The 18,222-nt window shown below is 44.3% G+C and overlaps 1 protein-coding gene across 2 annotated transcripts in view; it reads left to right on the top strand.

Moving 5' to 3' along the window:
- Nucleotides 1–4: 4 nt before the first annotated feature.
- PTPN14 (protein tyrosine phosphatase non-receptor type 14) overlaps nucleotides 5–18,222 on the top strand; it is a 180,900-nt gene continuing 162,682 nt past the window's right edge. The window contains exon 1 of one of the 2 annotated variants that reach the window (XM_045452537.1): nucleotides 5–640. The gene's annotated coding sequence lies outside the window, so the exon portion shown is untranslated. The remainder of the gene's footprint in view (nucleotides 641–18,222) is intronic. The other variant, XM_045452539.1, reaches the window with a different exon arrangement.

Below are 18,222 nucleotides of genomic sequence, written 5' to 3'. Positions count from 1 at the left end.
TCCCGGGCGCATTCCTCCCCGCCCCCGGCCGCGCGCCCCGCGCTCCCTCCGCCTCCGGCCCCCTGCGCCGCCGCCCGGCCCGGGGGTGGGGGAGCCACGGCCGCCGGCGCCTGCTCCGTCCCCTCCCATCGCACGGCCCCTTCCTCCCTCCTCTCCCGGCCGCTCGCATTTCCTGCCGCCCGGGCTCTCGCGGCCCCGGAAAGTTCTGCCCAACTTTTTCTCCCCCCGCCCCGAGCGAGCGGGCGCAGCCGGCGCAGTCCGGGGGCAGGTTGCCGTGCTCCTCCTCGCTCCGCTGCCCGCCCTCCCGGCTCCGGTCCTCGGGGAGCCGCAGACACTGGTGGTCGCGGTCTGTCCCTCCCCTCCCACCTCACCCATCCTCCGCGGCCTCCTGGCCCCGGCCCCCCTCCGGCGGGACAACCCCGTGCCTAGGTGGCTCTCCTTTTCTCCTTGTCGGTGCGCCGGGATCGCGGCGGAAACCTCCCTCCCCTTTCGCCTCCTCCGGCTCCTTCCCTCCGCCCCTCCTCCGCCAGCCACTGGAATCAATTCCTTAGGGAATTGGGGCTCCGCCGCCGCCGCCACCGCCGCGGACGACAGCCTTTCCGCGCGGGACTCCGGGGCACCGACGGGGCCATGTAAGCAGGTAAGCGCCGTCTGCGGCGCGGGGAGTCGGGCCCGAGGTTGGGGGCCGCCAGGGCGCTCCGGGCGCCCGGCCGACGGCGGGGACCAACGCCGGCAGCGCCAGCTCGCGATCGGCGGCCCGGGACGCTGGCAGAACGGTGGGGGGGCGCGAGGTGGCCGGGCCGCAGGCGTTTTCTGTCCCGGTGGGAGCTGCCCGACCTGAGGCGCACGTCTGGTCTGGGCAGTGAAGCTGGAAGGTGAGCGCTGTCTGGAGAGAGTTTGCGGTTAAACCCACACCGTCGCCCCCCTCCTCCCCGTTCCCTCCTGCTTTTTGGGAACCGAGAGAGGGCCTGGAAAGGGCAGCTGGAGAGACCCGAGCGGTGGGAGCCGGAAGATGAGAGAAGAACGATGTCGCTCTGGCTCCGGCGGGAGAGGAACGCTGCTCCCCAGCCCCACTCCATTCCCTGCCTGCCCAGGGGGGACGGGATCTTGGGAGGCAGAGGAGTTTTTATGCGCTCTCACTAGGCCCCAGCCTTGCCACCAAACTCCTGGCCTTCTTGGCCCCTACTCGGGTGGTCGGGCTGGCTCGTAGGGACAAAACCTGGGGCCACATAATTTCAGAACAGGTCTGCACCTCAAACTTTCAAAGTTCTGAGTATGAACAAGTTCAGAGGGTGTTCATAAGTCTCTCCTCTCTCCCGGGCATGACCCCTAAGTCTGGGTTTTGAATACTTGTTAGTTTTACACCTTTCTGAGGGAGTAGGGAGGTAGTGGTCCCCCTACCTAGCATTCCCTAACACTTCCTTCTGTTCCTGTCCCCCCACCCCCCAACCCCACCTACAAATCAAGGAGATTGTGGGGTTTGGGCTTCAGTCTGTCCAGGAACTGGCCGTTACAGGCTCTTTGTGAAGGCGAGGAATCTCTAGACTGCAGGCTGAATATAGGGTTACAGGGTTTCCAGCAATGAGTTAATTTCTTAAAATGGCTTAGTTCACCCATTCATTCAACAAACCTAGCATTGAGCTTCTAGACTGTGCTAGGGAAACGGGATACAAAGGTAGTTCAGCAAGCTGTAACTGCAGCCTCCTGGAGGAAACCCACAGGCTGATAAGAATTATAGTGTAGTGAGGGAGAGGTGCTTTGAGAGTCAGAGAAGGCTTGGTTCTGTTGATGAGGGGGTGAGGTGTGCCCCGAGTTTACAGGGTTACAGTGGTGCTTACCTGTAGGAGTGATGAGGGGGGTGCATTCCAGGGAGAAGCAGCAGCTTGTGCAAAGAGAGTCATCCAGAAAAGGAGTTCCAAAAGCTGGCTATTTGAACTAGAGATCATAGCCCCAGCTCTTTGGGGTGTGATAGATAGATAGATAGATAGATATCAGAAATTAAACTAGAAGCATGTTACCCTCTTATAAGTCTCTCTTTTTGGACACCCTTGCATGCCTTGCTGTTTCCACAAGCAGGAGTTGTGCGACCATCAACATTTTAATTGGCACTAATTGGCCTGTGCCTGTTTTCATTAGAATGGTACTTGATTCCCTTTTAAAGAGCCACTTGACAGCAGTAGGTGATAATACTGCAACTTTACAGAACCTTGCATTAAAGCCGCTTATCTTTTGGTGACGGGGTTAAAAGCTTGTGCCACGGAAATGATAGCCTTAATGAGTGGGGGCTGAGCGACATGATGCTCTTCTGCCTGATCTAAATGGGTGGCCGCGAGGTGCAGAAGGAGCCCATGTACGTGTCATGTGTGTGTTACAGTTTTTCTCTCCGTTGAAACGCCATTATTGCTTTAGCACAGTCGTAAGGATTAGTTTTTCTTTCTCGGAAACTTTACAAGAACAGGAGTATCTTCGGGCAAGTTGGGGTATAGCCTGATGGTCCAGGATTCAGCAGATCCTGCCTAGAGGGTTCCTCACTGTACCGTAGCACTCTGTACGTGGGTTGCCTTTCAACGGTGCCTCTTCCCTGGGCTGAAGTGGGACCGTACCAGTTTTCAGAGTGGCTGAGTCCTGGCTGACGTGGCAGAGCTGAGAGAGTACAGTTTGGAGTGTTTATCCAAGCCCCTCCACAAACACCTTCTCTTATCTCAAGAACAGCCCCTTGACAGGAGTTTTACTGGAGGTGTGGGACCTGCACCACAGACATGGCTGAGGGGAAGCCCTTTCTTGCCAATCCCCATACTTGCCCGCCTTCCGTCATTGGTTTAAACACAGTTATTATTCACACTTTAGTTATTCAGGGGTGTGTACCCTGTGTGGGCCGGACAGCTCGAATGGAAAGAGAACAGTTAGACGGTTTTACTATGGAAGAACCTAAATAATTCAGAGAAAAATCAGAATTTTTAGGAGGGTTGCTGTCTGTCCTGAATGGATGGGCCAGGGGTCAAGAACTATGGAGATTTTTTTTTTTTTTTCTCCAGAGAAGCAAACATAAACCCTTTGATTGTACAGTGTAGCCCACCTGGGTTCCATATTCTTGTTCTTTTTCACCTGCTATGCTGCCTTTGGATTTCTTAGTCACCAGTGGTTGTGTAGGATTGGAACCCATTCTATGCCTCAGCTCTGTGCTGTGCACTTTGTTAGAGATAAGGCAAGGGAAAGAGATAAGATGAAATACTTAATTAGCCAATTAAATCATTACTGCTTGGGCTGATTAAAAAAGAACGAGGGAAAACAAGTTTTGGTAATGAGGAGATTGAAACCGATGTTTGAAATAAGATCTCCCCTTACCGATTTACTTTGTGATCTCCCCTTACTGATTTAATTTACCCTGCCCTGTCTGAACCCCCAGGAGTGCTGCTGCTTCTTTCTTTCTTTCTTTTCTTTTTTTTTAAAGTATTTATTTATTTAGAGCATGGTGGGGAGGGGGGCAGGCAGCAGAGAGACGAAGAGAGAGAATCCCAAGCAGGCTCTGCACTGTCTGCGCAGAGCCCGATGCGGGGTTCAATCTCATGAACCATGAGATCATGACCTGAACAGAAATCAAGATGACTGAGCCACACAGCACCCCCCCCCCCCAAGTGCTTCCTGAGCAGTCCAAGGGGTCTGTACTAAGTTCTACAGCTTTCCTGTCTATCAGTGTGCTGGATGGAGTAGGGGATCCAGCTTTGGGAGTTTGAAATGTAGCTAGGTTTGAATTCCAGCTCCGCCTCTTTTCAGCTGTGTAACATTGGCCAAACTTTGCAGCCCTTTGGAGTGCCGTTCTTTCATCTACAAGTTGGGGCCAGTGGTACCTGACTTGCCAGGGTATTTGTGAATTCAGTGCGATGCTCTATGTTCCCTTCCTGACGTAGTGACTTGCACAGAGTAGGTGTTGGGTCAAGGATGGCTATTTATATGTTTGAGGAGTTATATGTGGCCATGAATGTGCTCTTTGTGTGTGTCATTTTTTTTCCCCAGCAGCCTGAGTTCACATGCATGCCAACATACACATAAAGCTTTGTCTTTGACCTTTTATTTTCTTTCTTTCTTTTTTTTTTTTTTTTTTTTGGTCTGTTGGCTCAAAGCAAATGTGTTGGCTGGCAGCTTTCATGTGGCCCCTTATATAGGAGGAGGTTGAGAATTGCATGATCAGACAGTAGGGAAGCTTGGGAAGGAAAAGCCACTTAGAGAAGGGCAGGGAAAAGAATCCTTTTCCCTGTATACCACTTACGAAAACAAGGGTCCGGTGTTAATATAAAGATCCTTGTATTTCTAATGTTGGGGTCCAGTTAATTAAAGAATGTTGAGAACAAATCTGCCTGCCTTTATTTTAGCAAGAATGCAGAAGCTAGCCAATCTTCACAAAGGAGTGTCTTTGCAGCCTTGATTTCTTTCCTTCTTTGAAGCCCAAATATAGAGTCAACTGCAACACCTCTAGTGTAATGCCAGCTCAGGTCTCTTGAACTTTAATGTTGCCTTTCATCTGAGAAGCCTAAAGTATTTGACAAACATTAACTCATTGATCTTCATATCAACCTCCCAACAGGAGGGACTGTTAGAAGAAAGGAACAGCTTGGAAAACATCAGTAGAGCAGGTTTGTAGTGTGTAATACGTGGTCCTGAAGCAGAATGGGTTGTTATAGCCAAGAATTGGTTAAATCCCCAGTGTGGATGGATTGCATGTAGGCCAGAAGGTCATGAGAGTGAGTACCCCATTGAGAGGTCAGGGGGAGAAAGCCCAGGGAAAATGCAGGTCTGGCTGGGATTTTTGCGCCAGGAGGGGAGAGGAAGTCCACGTTCCCCAGACCAGCCATGCCTTTGCCATGCATTACATGCACATTGATTATAAAAATAATTTCTGATTTATTTATAATTCTGAATGAAAGGATATGAGGCAATGCTTGTAGATGAGGGTTTAGAGCATCTCTGGATAAAAGGTAATAGTGAGTCCTTGTGGGCTAGGGGTGGTTATACGTCTTAGTTGGATTATAAATGGCAATTGACATTGTTTTAATTTCCTTTCCCTTTTTCTTGTTGGTTCTGTATTTCTTGGCTTGGTTTTGTCTTTGTCTGACCTGTTTCAATGTCCTTGCTTCTGGACAAAAACATACTGTGGCCATTGTTAGATCAATTTTGTGCGTAAAGTTTGATAACGTGGGTAATTTAGCTTAGTTCCTTGGAGGACTAAATTAGGTCCTGCTCAAAGGTTTCGTCCTGAGCCTGGTTGGTTAGCTTGACCCAGGGGGCTATTGCATATCCAGAGATCCTGTAACCCTAGGTGGCCATCCCATAAATGCTTGATGTTGGGAGGCGTCTGATGAGAAAACGAGAAAGAGATCGGCTGATGGTGTGGCATCCTCTGACGAGCAGAATATCTTCTTCACATTTGTGATGTTTGAAATTTTAGTACTGAACCACATTACTAAATTAGGAAGCTTTATTGTGTGGGCCACTTGCTTTGATCTAATTTGCCTTACAAACTTTTAGCTCACAGGGAAAACTCCCTCGGTGTTGAAAATTAGCAAAAGTTCCTAATGCTTTATCCTTTACTTACACTTAATTTCCTCAAGTCTTTAGAAATCTATTTCCTGGGAATTCTTTTTTTCACACTCCTTTCCACTCAAGTAATTGGGGCATTAGCTAAGGCAGTAGTAGATCTGAAACGCCAGTGGGCACCAGAATCACCCGGAGGGCTTGTTAAAACACAGATTGCTATTCTCCATGCCCACTCCAGCTTCTAGAAGAGGCAGTAGGTCTGGGGTGGGGTTTAAGAATTTGTGTTTCTAAGGAACTCCCATGATGCTAACAGCCCTGGTCCTTGACCAGCTGCATTTTGAGAATCACAGAGCTAAGGAGTCCGTCCAGCCCTGTCCTCAGGCTGATAGTCACTTAAGATTTTTACCATACTGGTTTGAATGGTCCTGTTGCTGGTAGTCTGTGGGCTCTGGAGAGGCCTGGAGTCACTTCACGACCACTTAGCCCCAGTCGGGCCCAGGAGAGCATGAACGACATGTTTCCATTTCGGTGGATCGGCTTGGTTCTCATCGCCAATCCAGACCCCCCTCTGCTTGGTTTCCAAACAGTTTGGTCTACCTGGTGCTTCTATGTCTCTGGGCATCCAGATTCCACCTGTGTCAAACTGAACAGCGTCTGTGACCCTGCCATCTGTTGAGTTAGCTGACGAAAGCCGGCGTTTGGAGTTCTCTTCAACACCACGCTCTTAGCACCCCTCAACTTCTGCTTGTAAACCCCAATAATGAACCTTATCTGTCCTTTGACCCTTAGAATTTGCATCTCCAAAATATCTTCACTTTGCTCCCGTCCCTCTATCCCCACTGCCTCTTGGGATCATGCAAGAGCTTCAGACGTTGCCTTTCATAAATCCTTCATCTACTCTTTCTTTTCCCAAAGAGGTTTTTTTTTTTTTTTTTTAAACAAAACAAAACAAAACAAAACAAAACAAAACAAGTATTTAAATTCTCTTGATTCTTATTACCTGTGTGATGAGGCTTCTTTACCCCATGACTACCTTCCCATTCCCATCTGCCGTGCCTTCTCTCTGTGCTAGAGACCTGAGACTTGGTGATGGTTAATTCCCCTCTTCTTCGTCATACTCTCACCCTCACCCGACTGACCTCTCCCCTTTCCTACCTGTGTGGCCCCTATGCATTCCACTAGAGCGTCACCTTCCCTGACATTCCTTCCCACCACCGGTTAGGCATTCCTTTCTTTTTTTTTTTTTTTTTAAATTTTTTTTTTCAACGTTTATTTATTTTGGGGACAGAGAGAGACAGAGCATGAACGGGGGAGGGGCAGAGAGAGAGGGAGACACAGAATCGGAAACAGGCTCCAGGCTCTGAGCCATCAGCCCAGAGCCCGCCGCGGGGCTCGAACTCAAGGACCGCGAGATCGTGACCTGGCTGAAGTCGGACGCCCAACCGACTGCGCCACCCAGGCGCCCCAGGCATTCCTTTCTTTATAGTCCTAACGCACTTTGCACTTACCTGTGTTGGCAAGTTGTGTCTCATCATTTTATATGTGTTTGTCTCCTTGTCTCCTCTACTGAGTTACAAGCTTCTCCACCAGGAACTCCATTTAGTTGGTTCAGAACCAGAATCTCCATCCTATGTGGATGTAGGACACCAGTCGCCATGGCTTACCTGTATTGCTGCTGATTCCATCCCAGCATTCATAGCACTTGAAATGATTTTATTAAATTTTTCAGTGACCCTGTGAAGTGGGTACAATTATTCTTTCTATTGTTCAGAGGATGGGATGAGGTTTTATTACTTATTCTCTGATAGGACATTCAGTGCTCTGGGAAAGTGACGTCATGTTAATGACTGTATGTGATTTTAAAAATTAAACAGGCATCCGTTCATACACATGATGTACATCAGTATCTACACATTATATACATCTTACTTGTTACTTAAGGAGATGAGTCACATCCCTAAGCTGTTTCCTGAAGTTATTGATGCTCTGGTTCTTAAGAACCTGGTTATTTTGCTTTACTTGGAAACTTTTGAAGATGTGATCAAAATCTTAATTTTGGGAACATGGGGAGGGAACATGGGGAGGTTAAGGCATAAAACAAAATTGTTTTTGCAGGTTTAGGTACATTTATTAGAATATGCTTCACTTCCTTGCTACGCATTTTGTACCTGATATTAAAGAGGAAGAGGCAGAATTACTCATTATTCACCCTCTGAGTTTGTAGTTTTTATTTTATTTTATTTTATTTATTTATTAAAAAAAATTTTTTTTTAACGTTTATTTATTTTTGAGACAGAGAGAGACAGAGCATGAGTGGGGGAGGGTCAGAGAGAGGGAGACACAGAATCTGAAACAGGCTCCAGGCTCTGAGCGGTCAGCACAGAGCCCGACGCGGGGCTTGAACTCACGGACCGCGAGATCATGACCTGAGCCGAAGTCGGCCGCTCAACCGATGAGCCACCCAGGCGCCCCTGAGTTTGTAGTTTTTAAAATGTGAGAGAGACGCTCCGACACTGTCACAGTAGAATTGCCAGCCTGCCTGCCTTTAGCCAAGACAGCCTGTCCTGCATGTAGAAATGTCGTAAGTAGCAATGGTATCTTTGATATTATCCCCCAAATCACAGGATTGGCTGTTGCCCTCATGTTAGTTCCCGAGTAAGAGGGATTAAGGCAGATTTCATGGTCGTGAAAGTGAAATTGATTATGAATTACGTGTACACACGATACACACGTCATCTTGATATTTGAGGTTCTCCATGAATAATCCCCCAAATGGTCTTCTGATTTCTTCAGATTTATGTCCCACTGTTCGCCGGGGTTCTGTCGAGCTGCAGCTGCTTCCTGAACAGGCCCAATAATTTCTTCCACCTATGGTTATGCTGTTGCCCTGCCCAGGAATCCTCACACTCAGCATTGCCTGTCAAAACCATCCCTTGAGACTCGCCGCCCTGGGCAGCCTACCCCCAGCTCACTCCTGGGTCAGGTCCTCCTGCCCCAGTGCTCCTGGCACTTACCAGGTTGTGCTTTGTGGCCTGGCTGATCTGCCTCATTCCCCTCCTTGGTGTTAGCCAGAGCCAGCCACCTGCCCCACTCCTCCCCACATCCTGCCTAGGGCTCAGCACAGACTGTGGCCTTTCTTCTGCTGGTTCATTCGGGTCTGCTTCCTCCTTGCCCCAGGAATGGCCTCCAAGGCTGAGGCTGCCCCTTCTCTCTTCATTATGACAGCCCTTCAGCGACGACAGCTATCTCGACACCTTTCTGTCGCCTGCCCCACTGCTGCCAGCTGTGGAGGCCGGTCCACCCCCTGCATTACAAGAGGCTTGTTTTGAACGCGTCTGATATTTTCTCTCCCCTGCTTGGAATCTGTCTTGCCACTTTATATTGTTTAGAGATACTTGTGTGTCTGTAGTAAAAGTATAAGGAAACACCAGAAGGATAAACACTAAATACAGGGGGTGGGGCATGGGGCGTGGGGTGGAGGTGAGGGCTGAGATGTGATGTGCTATTGTTTTTTTTCCCAAGCTGGGTGGTGGGAACATGTATGTTTACTATATTCTCCTGTAGGTCTAAAATACCTAGTTTATGGGGCGCCTGGGTGGCTCAGTTGGTTAAGCGTCTGACTTCGGCTCAGGTCATGATCTCACGGTTCGTCAGTTCGAGCCCTGCATCGGGCTCTGTGCTGACAGCTAGAGCCTGGAGCCTGCTTTGGATTCTGTGTCTCCTTCTCTCTCTGCTCCTCCCCTGCTTGTGTTCTGTCTCTTTCCCTTTCACAAAAATAAATAGACATTAAAAAAAATTTTTTTTTAAATACCTAGTTTAAAAAACATACAAAATTGCCCACGGTTAAATGCAGACTCCCTAGCAGAGCATTCAAGACTCAAACGCTTGGGGCCCCTGGGTGGCTCAGTTGGTTAAGTGTCTGACTCTTGGTTTCAGCTCAGGTCATGATCTTCTGGTTTGTGAGATCGAGCCCCATGTCGGGCTCTGTGCTGACAGCTTGGAGCCTGCTTGGGATTCTCTCTCCCTCTCTCTTTGCCCGTCCCCCACTCGTGCTCTCTCTTGCTGTCTCTCAAAATAAATAAACATTTAAAAAAACAAAACAAAAAAGACTCACATGCTCTTGTTTCTATCTAACCAGACTTTATTTAGCCTCTGCCGTTCTTGGTTCCCTGTCATCCTTCTGCAAACATTTCTCACATTTGAAACCTTGCAGCTTTGACTCCTGCTGTTACCGCTACTGTTCCCTTAAATTCTCTGTCACACCTGGTCACATAATAATCTCCTTTGTTTTTTAATGTCTAGTATGATTCTTTTGTCTTCGGAGATGTTTTGCATCACAATCCCTTTTTATCATCAGGAGAGTGCATTGCCACTTTGAACTGTCTTCCTGTCATGCGTCACACGTTCTTTCCTGATACGTATTACATTGTGTTATGGTCATTTGCTCATCCCTCTCCCCAAAGTCATGAGCGCTTCAAGGATACGTTTTGTGATTTACTTCTCTTTGGGGTCTTAGCACCTGCTGCAGAGTAACAGGTTGGGGGAATTGTTGAGTAGAAGTAAGATTAATGTGTTCAATTGAAGTGTGTGTGTGTGTGTGTGTGTGTGTGTGTGTGTGTGTGTGTAAGTATTTCCAAAAAAACTTCAAAGCACATTGAAGGGACAATCTCTTGGGCTCAATATCTGAACCATAGGCTGTCTGTCAATTGAATGGGTTTACATGTGGAATTCCTAAATCAAACTCAGGTTTTAAAAAAAAAAATAATTTCTTCTACTTTTCCTATTTGCCTTATGGTGTTGGGTGGTGATTTGCTTCTTTTGGCTTCTTCCTGTTTTTTAGCCCTGTGCCCTCTACCCCATGGCCATGGAGCATGCTGGTGGTTTGTGTAGTAGGGCCCCAGGGTGGGTGTGAGTCTAGGTTTGGGAGTAGATCTGGGCTGTGAAGTGGTACCACTTGTTGTAAGGGTGATTTCTGCCATCAACGTTTACTTACTCTGGGATGGAGAAGTGACACATGCATTTAGAGAAGAGGCAGCAGAGTTTATTTTTGTGGCAGACGTGTCCCACTGCAGAGCTATAATAACCGTAATGAAGGAGGATTATGCTGCATTAGGTTTATGAAGGGTGTACTAGTCTGTTACCAGGGTCAGTGGTGGCAGCTCCAGCCAGCAATTAGGTTTCATTAAAGACTCCAGCAGGCAATTAGCATTCTCTTCTGCCAATGAAATCCTGTGATCTATTAAGCATATTCTTTTTCGTTATACATTTTGTAAAATGTGCATTAGATGATGAAGGTACGTATTTTTTTTTTTTTTTAGACATACGCAAGTCTCCAAGTTATCATTTAAAAAAATGGGGCTGATTTTTAGACTCTCTGTGTTTAAATGAAATCCATGGGTTACACTAATATTCTGTGTAGATTGTACTGTTTTAAAATCTGCCCGTTTACAAAAGGTCCTATCAGTTCTTTTATTCAAAGGCAAGGAATTTGTTATGGAATATTAGATAATTATGTGATTTATGAGGGAAACGTGGGACTGATATGAAACGAATTAAAACTTTAATATAATGAGATGGCATCTACGGATCTTAATGATCTTCTTTAGAAAATTATTGTTTTGCTTAAGAGGCATCTAAAAATAAAGTCTGGAAAGGATGAATTGCGCTGGCTTCTGCGGAGCAGCTGTTTGGTTGTTTTCAAAATGAGGCTTATTTTCCAAGTACTAGGTTAGGTACAAGTGTGTATTTCATGTCCCTTCATCTTGATGAAAGTGTTTAGGCATTTAGCTTTGCTGTGAATATGAAGTGATGTTTACACTAAGTTATTCAAAGGAGTTTCCCCCCTCCTTCCTTCTTCCTCACTCTGCTCCTTTCTCTTCCTTTCTTTCTCCCTCCCTTTCTAATAAATTGTCTTCATTTGGAGGCTCCTGATGGGTTAATTACTATATATGTATTCAAGATTGATATTTATCAGGGATGATAAAAGGGAGAAATGCACAGCACAGCAGCACGTCAAGCCAGAAGTTCAGTGCAAAGATCTGTAAAGGATGTCTATTTCCATGGGATAATTAGGCTCTCTCCCTATCATTTGATTCTCAATTCATATTATTATTTTTCTCTTTTGTAGGCTGGTAAAATGGTAATAGTGGATGAGCATAGCACTTTGAAATCTGTGTATGTGAATTTGTTAAAGACTCCCAAGAAGTCTTGCAGTAAACAAAAGTGTGTCAAAGCTGAATTCATTTTAGTAAGGACCTATTTTTTTTTTAATTTGCTTTTATGAGACACATGTAATCTCGAGGGACACTGATTATTTCTCTCTAGAGGAAGTTTGGTTTAGAAGGTCCCTGGAATAGAGAAGTCCTGACTGTTATCTCTAAGAAACTCAACATAAATTAGAGTATAGTGACTTAGATTATTAAGATGGATAAATATCTAAAATCCTCATCAGCCGACCAGACCTAACTTTTTAAAAACTTTAATTAATTGGATTTTTACTTGGAGGGATGGGAGCACAGGAGAAGAGCAAGTTTAAAACAAAATATCAGGAATCTGTTCACAAAACTACCTTTCAGGAAAGTTTCAGGAACAGTAAACATCTCGTCTAGTTTTATGTATTGATGCGGCCGAGAGTAATATTCAGATTACATTCACGGCACTATAGGAACCACATCCTTCAAGGAGAGATTTAGGCGTAGTCAGTGGTCCTGTCTAATTGAGGCCAGAAGCTGGCACTACTGAAAAATCTTGGTTTTTCCCAATTCTGGCAATCAGCCCTCCTCCCCTCCTCCCCCTGTTCCCCCCTTGCTTGTGATCCTGCCAAGAAGAAAGCAGGCAGGCTAACGAGGTATAAACCATTGAGGGCTTCAGAAAAGTCATTGCAATCATTTTATTAATAGCTGCCACTATTTAAGTTGTTTTGTGTAACGGGGCGTTTTTAACAAAGGCATTGTGGCTATAACATGATCAGTTTTTCCTCCACCATGGCCCCTTTATTACCTCAAGGTGATGTGCTCTGTATCCCCGTCATCATTTGTTTCCTGTCCCCATTTGCGACCTTTTTACAAAGCAGAGCTTTATGTATGGAAACTCCTTTCCCTCTACAACCTTTAAACTCATAACAATCTTATGAAAGAGATGTTATTTTTATCCATAGCTTGTCCGCGAGAAATACGGGAGGTGAAGAGGTTATTTGTGAAAGTCTTGCGGCTAGTTCGTGGAAGAAGTGAGATTTGAACCCGTTCTCTCTGGCCCCATAGATCAAGCTCCTAAGCATGACATTAGGCCCACCGGTCTGTGCTGGTCAGGAACATCTGTTTTTTCTCCCTTCCTCTCTCTTTCTTTCCTTTCTTCCGTCCATCAGTTTGTTCAGTAAATGGCTTTTGATGTTTTTCAAGGAAGGGATGTCTTTCTGTGGTTATAATCTTTCAAATAATAAGCAAACTAATAATGTCACTACTGGCCCCATTTGACTGGCATTTGAAATGTGCCTCATTTGAGTTCAGGCAGACGTAAGTCTCAAATACATACCAGAGTTTGTAGACTTAGTACAAAAAAAAAAAAAAAAAGGGAAGAAGAAGGAGAAGAATGTAAAAACAACGTAATATTTTAAAATGGATTACATGTTGAAATAATATTTTGGATATATTGAGTTGAATAAAGTCTATTAGAATTAATTTCTTGTGCGTTGCTTTTTAAATGTGACGACTAGAAACTTAAAAATAACCTGTGTGGCTTGCATTCGTCGTCCACATTACATTTCTTTTGGATAGCACTGCTATCGATAGGAATCAGATTATTCCTGGGAGGCCTCGTTTGGAGTGGTGCCTTAGAGGACCTGGGGCCAGTGGCTGGAGAAATTAGCAGTAGTTATTGGTGATGGTAAGGAGCAAGCCTGATGACACCTTAGATGACCACCAGACGGAGACTAGTATTAGCTGGCATTTATTTACTACTTACGGTGCGCAAGTACTTTGTCAAGCACTTACGTGGATTATCTTTCTGATCCTTACAACAACTCTGAAGTAAGCGCTCTCACAGACTTATTTTGTAGATGAGAAAACCAGGGCTTAGAAAGGCTAAGGGACAGGATCCCACAACTAGTAAGTACTAGTTTTCTGTGTCACACCATTGGCACGCAAATACTAGTCAATGATGGAGCTGAGAGGCAAATCTGGGCCTGAATCCAGAGCTCGTACTTGTAACCATTCTGCATCACTGCCTCCCAAAGGCAAGAGAGACAACATTCCTTAGAATGGATCCAGAGCAGTTCTTTATTTTGGTTGAGGGTCTATGGAGGGCATACATTCTCCTCCCCAGTACTGGCAGGTAATCAATCATCTTGAACTTAGGGAATATGCACAATTGATGTTCCTGAGAATGATCTCACGTAATCAAGAAATGCTGACGTTATGTTTGATACACTTCGTTTACTAGTCCAAGGTTGCCTTACTGAGGAAGATACTTATCAGAACTTGATTTTAGAAACTCGAAGCTCACTTCTGATGGCTTTTTAACTGAGAGACATTGATGTATTTCATAGCAAGTACAGATTTTGTAAATATAAGCGTTAAATCTCTGCCCTGAAATAACTACAACGCTAAAAAAAAAAAATTAAAACTCTACCTACAAGTCTATTTCTAGCTATTTAAAATTTTTTCATATTTTTCATATTTTAGTCTTTGCTCACAAATGGATATATTTTTATAGTTGTAGTTAAGTTTCTTTCTTTCTCTCTTTCTTTCTTTCTTTCTTTCTTTCTTTCTTTCTTTCTTTCTTTCTTTCTTTTTGAGAGAATGAGAGCTTGAGCACAGGAGAGAGAGAGAGAGAGAGAGAGAGAGAGGGAGAGAGAGAGAGAATCCCAAGCAGGCTCTGCACTGTCTGCATAGATCTGGACATGGGGCTTGAATTCAGGAACTGTGAGCTCATAACCTGAGCTGAAATCAAGAGTTGGACGCTTTAAATGCTTAACCGACTGAGCCATCCAGGCGCCCCCTTTTATTTATTTTTTATTACTGAAAATACACACATTTAAATTTCTTGCTATCCCATAGAAGATGATAGGGAGGATCTTCACATTAATAGCTTATTTTCATTGAATTTATTTTATGGCAAATGTCTATCAGATTGTTTCTTATGATGAACATTTTTTGAGATTCTTGAATCCTGCACGTGGAATTTTTTTAAATTTTTTTTTTCAACGTTTATTTATTTTTTGGGGACAGAGAGAGACAGAGCATGAACGGGGGAGGGGCAGAGAGAGAGGGAGACACAGAATCGGAAACAGGCTCCAGGCTCTGAGCCATCAGCCCAGAGCCTGACGCGGGGCTCGAACTCACGGACCGCGAGATCGTGACCTGGCTGAAGTCGGACGCTTAACCGACTGCGCCACCCAGGCGCCCTGCACGTGGAATTTTAAACATAGGTCGTGAAGGCAACTTGAAACGTAACACTTTATTATCAAATGCTGATATTCTTTCAGATCTTGCTTTCTGCCTAGGAAGTAGATTATCCCAGCAAATAAGTCTTGCTTTTGTCTTTTGTTGTTATTGTTGTTGTTTCTTATAGTTCCCTTTCTTAGAGTCTGACAAAAGAATTGGATGAGCTCTAAATTGATACTTTCAAAGACTGAATAATAATCCGCACAGTAGGTTCACTTTTGATGCAAGTGTTCACTAGTCTTTACATCATTTAATACAGAAAAAGGTGTGTTCGAATTATTGCTATCACGAATATGATATGAATAGAATTATTGAAGATATGTTTACATAAAGGTAGCATTTGAAAGGAAATTAGGGGTGCCTGGTTGGCTCAGTCTGTTGAGCGTTGGACTCTTGATTTCAGCTCTCAGGTCATGATCCCAGGGTCATGGGATTGAGCCCGCGTCAGACTCTGCATTGAGTGTGAAGTCTGCTTAAGATTCTGTCTCTCTCCCTCTCCCCTGCGCTCTCTCTAAGATAGAAAAATAAAAGAGACTTAAAGATCTATATGAGTACATATTTCATTGATAGAAAGTAACACAGTAAAACCTTGGATTGTGAGTAACTTGTTCTGTGAGTGTTCTGCAAGGCCAACCAACATTTCTAATAAATTTTAACTTGATAAAGAGCGGTGTCTTGCAGTATGAGTAGCAAGTGCCCTCAAATGTCACATGATCACAACTGAACCAGTGGTTCTTGAAATTCGCCTCGATATATGAGTGCTTTGGATTGCAAGCTTGTTTCCGGAAAGAATTATGTTTGCAAACCAAGGTTTTGCTGTAATTAGAAACTATTACATCCTTCTAAGTTAACTTCGTGCCTTATTTTTATCTCGATGTCATTGGTATCTGCTTTTTATTGTCTTCTACGTTTTCACAAGCTTATTTCAAATATATGTTTTCCTATAACTTGCTGTATTTTGAGGACTATTGTATTGTCATAGTTCTTGCTATGGTTATGAAAAGGGTTCCAACATCTTAGTGGCTTAAAACAGCAAACGTTTGCTCCTCGTCCATGTTAGGCGAGTGCTGTGCATGTGTCGCAGCTCTTGGTGGCTTGACTGGGCTTGGTGCTGCTCCTCTGTCTTCTCACTCGGAAACAAGGCTAAAGGACAGCCCCCATCCGGGACATTCTGTTCTCGAGGCTGATCACAGGAATATGGTGAGAAGCATGCAGTCCCACTTAGAACTGTTGTTTGGAGGTGGCAAATATGTTGTCTCCTCATGTCCGGTTTATGCAAAGTATATCACGTGGCCAAGCCAAAGACCCAATGAGTCAGGGACCTACACTCACCCCACAGGATTCCCAGGCAAGTCGCCGGGACGTAGAGGGGGACATTACAGGAAGGGACCAAAGGGTAGGCATCGGTGATCCATTTTTTATACCATCATTGACGTAACTGTTCCCTAATGTTTGGTATTTGGATTGTTTCCAGTTTTCACCATTGTAAATAGCATTGTTACAAACATCGTGGAACAAATTACATTTATTTACTTGGAGAATATTTTCTTGGGCTGTGGTTTCCAAAGTAGGCTGTCTGAGTCAGAGAGCATGAATTGCTTGTAGATCTTGTTACAGGTGGCCAGATTGCTCTCTAGAAAGACTATCAGTTTATAGTAGTGTCATTAATATTTAAGTATCCAGTGTTCCTCCTATTCTGCTAGTGCTGGGTTTTGAAATCTTCATTTTGTTGGTTTCATAATTGTTTACAGTTTGATTTTTGTAATTACTAATGATGGTATTTTAAGACAAACTTTCAGAACATATTGTTATTTACCTCTTTAGTTGAATAAAACAAAGGCCATCTATCATTTTCTTTCCTGGTTTCTGAAAGCCATTGTAAACAAAAAGAAAGGTCATTTTCATCCTTTCTTTGTTTCCTTGGTCTCATATTTTTCTTACTATACTGTATCTTACTGAAATACATCTTTACCCTTATGTGAAAACAAAACAGTGACAAAAATAAAATGAAAACTGATACGAGGTTTTATAATTTTTATCTTAGAGTCAAATCATAAGTAATAATTACTATGGAACTGGGTAAATGGCCAAACCATTTGGCCAAACCAACTGGGTAAATGGCCAAATCTAAATTGCTGAATTTTGTTACCAATTTTAAGTCTTAGGAGGGTGGATGTATTGATTATCCTGTTGCCTAACATTGGATAACTTTAATTCCATGGTTTTCAGATTCTCCTATGGCCGTATGGTTTAGATAGCAGAAAATACCCACTGAAACCTAAGAAGCAGATTTTCCTATAGCTTTCCCCCTCAAACTGTAAACTAAAACTTTTTATTACCAACCGTATCCTCTCACTTGGTTTACTTTACAAGTGTCATGTTGCCCGCTGGGTATACTTGTCTTTGGCTTCTGTTTAGGAATAGTGTTATCTAGACCTACCCATAAATAACCTTGGTTACATTTCTTCATATGAAGCTCTGAGACATCCCAGCAAAGGCAAGGTAGACTTGCAGAGCAGATAAGAGAAATCTGTAGGCCACCGAATCCAGAGCTCCTAGAGACACAGAGAGAGAGAGACAGAGAGACAGAGAGACAGAGAGAGTGTTGGGATGGGAAGTGGTGCTGAGATTTGGGAGCTATAGCTAGATTTTGCAACTACCACTGCAATGCAAATGCCTCCCACCTCATTTAGCAGAGGAATGTCAAAAATCCTCTGAACTGAGAAACCCATTCTCTGTGTTTTGAGACACAGCCTGGTAAAGCTTGTAAGAAATATTACAGCTCAGTGGGAAGCAAGTCCAAGTGGGGGAGAAGCAAGATGATGTGTGAACCAGACATCCGTGTGTGAAGCCGAGTTTATTTGAACAGTAGTAGTTGCTGACTGCAGGATGTTCAGAGCAGGAATATTTAGAATGTTAATTGTGTGAATATCAAGACTCAGATTACTTTTGAAGACATAAGACTTTGAATAGATTTGCCGGGAAGGTCTCTGGGGTTTTGTTCCTGAAATATTTTCCTATTTCAATTTAATTACATTTTGTGTATTTAATTTACAATTTAATTACATTACGTCTTCTGGGAATTCTTTGCAAATTTCTTTGGAAGGTGAGGACTCATTGGTTTATGAAGTTTTGCTTATTTATTTGTTTATTTATTTTTAATGTTTATTCTTGAGAGAGAGACAGAGCACAAGCAGAAGAGGGGCAGAGAGAGAGAGAGAGAGACCCAGAATCCGAAGCAGGCTCCAGG

The sequence above is a fragment of the Leopardus geoffroyi genome, chromosome C3 (genome assembly GCF_018350155.1).
Source record: "Leopardus geoffroyi isolate Oge1 chromosome C3, O.geoffroyi_Oge1_pat1.0, whole genome shotgun sequence".
In the NCBI taxonomy this organism is placed as follows: domain Eukaryota; kingdom Metazoa; phylum Chordata; class Mammalia; order Carnivora; family Felidae; genus Leopardus; species Leopardus geoffroyi.
The sequence above is the reverse complement of the archived record's forward strand: the minus strand, read 5'-3'. Positions and strand labels throughout refer to the sequence as shown.